This window comes from Porites lutea, chromosome 11 (genome assembly GCF_958299795.1).
Source record: "Porites lutea chromosome 11, jaPorLute2.1, whole genome shotgun sequence".
NCBI lineage: Eukaryota > Metazoa > Cnidaria > Anthozoa > Scleractinia > Poritidae > Porites > Porites lutea.
In genome coordinates this window covers 22540741-22544494 of record NC_133211.1, presented here as the reverse complement: position 1 = coordinate 22544494, position 3754 = coordinate 22540741, and positions in this window count along the sequence as shown.

Below are 3754 nucleotides of genomic sequence, written 5' to 3'. Positions count from 1 at the left end.
GCTGTGGCCATCCAGACGCTCTGAACTTGGCCTCCCAATGAGGACGCTCGTAGGGTTCCGAAGCGCTTGACGAAGCCCTAAGAACTTCTGGGTGGGAGGCCACTCTGAACTGGGTTTTAACCTATTCTTCACAGAAGCACACGTAACCGCCCGTGCGGATCCACATTTCTGTGTAACGCTTGTGACGTCATCAGTTTAGACGGTCATGGTCAAATTTGTCATTCACCTTTTGCAGGGTGAAAAGATCTTTCAAACCATACCACGATTCAGTCAAGGAGGCCCAAGAGATAGACGAACAAAACATGCAACGTTGACCTGAAAATCTCCATGAAAAGATTGTTCCACCATCCACTTACCTTTCCTTGCATCTAATCCTAAGAACCTAAAAGCTTTGCCTAAAACTTTTCCCACCGAAATGTCTACTAAATGCCTAGCCACAGAAAAAGATGAGGCAAGAAAAGTGAAAGAAGAGGGAAAGAGGGAAAGCGAAAAGAATAAGTCAAAGCTATCTGCGCATGCCCAAACTTAGAAAGCTAACTGATTTTGCATCTGGATCAGAGTGTTGCAAAGTGCACGACATATAAACGGTTTTGTGGTAGGTTTTAGCTCTTTATAGCCAGAGATGGCGATGAAACGATTCTACAAGTTTCAAAACGTATTTTTTTTGCAAAAACAGGGTTAAGGATAAGTAAAAAAGCGCTATGAGGGTCTTTAAATGATGTTAACTGTCAACTAGTTGGTGTCATATTTAAAGAAACAAATCACCGGGCATGAATTTGAGCCATGGGCTGTTGAACGCAATTTCCTTCTCACGGGTGAATAGAGATTGTTATCTAACAAACCGACTGCTTTTGTGAACGTTACAATTTCATATCAGCTGATATCTAGATCTCATCTTGGCGAGTCACAGCGCTGGCTGACATCTCCGGCAGCGTGCATGGCGATTGGTTGAAAATTGCTTCAAGAAACATAACCAGAAGTTGTTAAGAGAAATATTTTGTGAGATAACCTGAGAAGGAGTCTTGACATTTAGTTAAAATGCAGAGTCTGATTATTACATCCTGAGTAAGTTTTTGACGGTGAGTTTTTTCACGAACCGAATTCGGCTTATTATAGAACGGTCCAAGTGAGGTTATAATAGAAAAGGATAGAAATTATAGAGACTATAACTATATAACTATAATTTGGCGGATTGCAGGACATAGGAAGAGCATAAACAGAAGTCTTTTCATTCTCGAGTTGTATAAATTGTACAAAACGTACAGCCTCATATCTCTCACTGCTACAAAGGTTTAGCGCATGTTTGAAGACATAAATTAAAGGAACATCTAATCTAAATTTGAATGGTGTAACTTTCAAAAAAACATCTTGCAGCCATTACCACAATAAGACCCAATAACATACCAATTTCGTTCATTTTCTTAAAGGGTTTCACTTAGGAAAAAAAGTTATTTTTCGTGCCCCAAGACAAATTGAGTTGACCCTAGCTAATAATACTGCGTTGTATACACGATGATTTTTTATTTCTTAGATATTGTCAGTACTAATTATCTACTAGCACTGCTCCGCAAGAACCTAAGCAATTGGTTTGCAGTCTAACAACAATGCCGACAGAATACGGAGAGATTAGGTACCACGCTGTATTTAACTTTTTCTTACACAAATCGCTCGACAGGTCAGTAAAGTAAAATCTTTCAAGAAAAGGAGACTCGGAAAAGGGCCAGAAATTAATATCGTCGGGAAGTGTCTTCGAAGTTTCCCAGTAAACATTGTTTACTATAGAAGCAAATATATGATAAAATTATGTTGGCTATGTTGAAGAACACATTCAATTCCATTTCAGATAGATTCAACACAATGCGAATTTAAACAGCTGCTTGAGTATTGTCTGATTCGTCTTCTTTTAAACTTGCATGCAACCTTAAACTTAATATGACAAGTTATGTTCTTCATTAACGACCTTAACGGTTCTTCTTTTCGTTATATCCCATATTGTCCTGCCTTATGATTGCAGTTAAATGGTACTTCAATTCTTTTAAAGCTCTCGGAAATGTTGGAACGATCGACGCAATTACTATGAAAAAACGGTGTCCATTTTCATCTAAACGCCTTTCAATAGATTCCCTTGATTTAGTGTACAGAGGCAAATGGGCCGGGGACATCTGCAGAGCGGACGTCAAAAGACAAACATGCCGTATTTCTATAGATTACAAAATTTTAATTCGGCGGGAATACTATCTGGCTGTCCTGTAATTTCGATCTTATTTACGTTAACCAACTCTTAGTGATTATTATTAATTATTATTCTGATTCTTTTTACTACAGGGATAGTTTTTGTTTTCGCTGATGGTCACTATCTGAAAGTTTTATAGTTATCTTTTGATTGACGTCGCCTCTATTATGCCACCTTCTGCTCAGTCAATAAGGGTTTTGTCGACTTTTGAAATCTTCTTCTACGCACTGTAAAGTGGTCCATTTTCAGCTAATTTAGTTAAAAGGCATCTTTCATTTGAGGTAAACCTTTTAATTCACATTGTTCTCGTTTTTAAGAAATTTACTAAAAGAATTAAACTCTCAAAATCTGTTCTTAGCTGGGACGAGTTTCATCTCTTCCTCCTATATTTAAGGCTCATTTCTGAGCCGTAACGTGTCGCTTTCAAAACTGCATGACATTACTCAAGTAACTGCATCAAACTAACCTCAGTTAACTTGAGTTTATCAAAGACTGTTAGTCCGAACGTTGATTCTTTTGCTAGCAAAGTGTAATTAAAAACAATTTATTATTCGCTCAACCTTAACTAGAATTCTGTTTATCAATAAAACCATATACCGTCGACTATAAGACGAACACTTAGTGCCGGTCCCAAAGGTGTCCGTGTTAGAGAGAGTTGACTGTGTAGCCTCGTGTATACATTATCATTTTATCATGCTGATCTCTATTGGCTTTCAACGATGTTCTACATGCGTGTTTCCGTTCTTCTGTCCTACACTGCAACCAGCCTCCTACAAATGAAAAGATCATCGACTTGTCCTAAGCTGGTCAGCTCCGGCAATCATGCAATGGTTTCCAAGTCATAACGTGAAATTTCCTTTTTCTGGTTGGCAGGTAGCACTGTAACCAGCAAATTTAAGCCTCGGGTACCTTATAACTTCAAGGTACCCTGAGCGGAAGGTTTTCCATAGACTATGGGGGTCGACTAAGAGTTAAGTACCGTCCAGTAGTTCACAGCTATTTTCATGTGGGAGTAGACGGCTGTAGCCATATGTAAAATAGCTCTCAATTCAGTGTATCTTATAGACGAACGTGAAGGATTAAAGAACGTTTCACTCCCGAAAAGAAATTTTCTCCGTGATTTTATTTCTTAATTTTTCTACACAGAAAAAGAGCGGAATCCAAATAGGTGACGACTTCAAGAGAAAGGAGTGGCTGAAATAATATGATTATTGGCTCTTAAAATGATGTTTAATCTTAAAAATAAAATAAAAAAGATCAAAATCTAGCCTACTGCTAACAGGTTGTCTGCATAACGTACCCGTAATCATGTGTAATATGTCAGCTGTCGTTAAGCCCTATTTTATTGAAATTGTTAATTTTTCCCAGAAAACAGGAAATGATTAGAAGGTTTTAATTTTGTGGTTTTCATGACAATCTGAGTATTATGACGAGAACTGTATTATTACTAAAGCAAACTATAATATTATTAATGCATTTTTTTCTCAATATCAACATTTTGTTGTTTCAGTTTGGCTTATG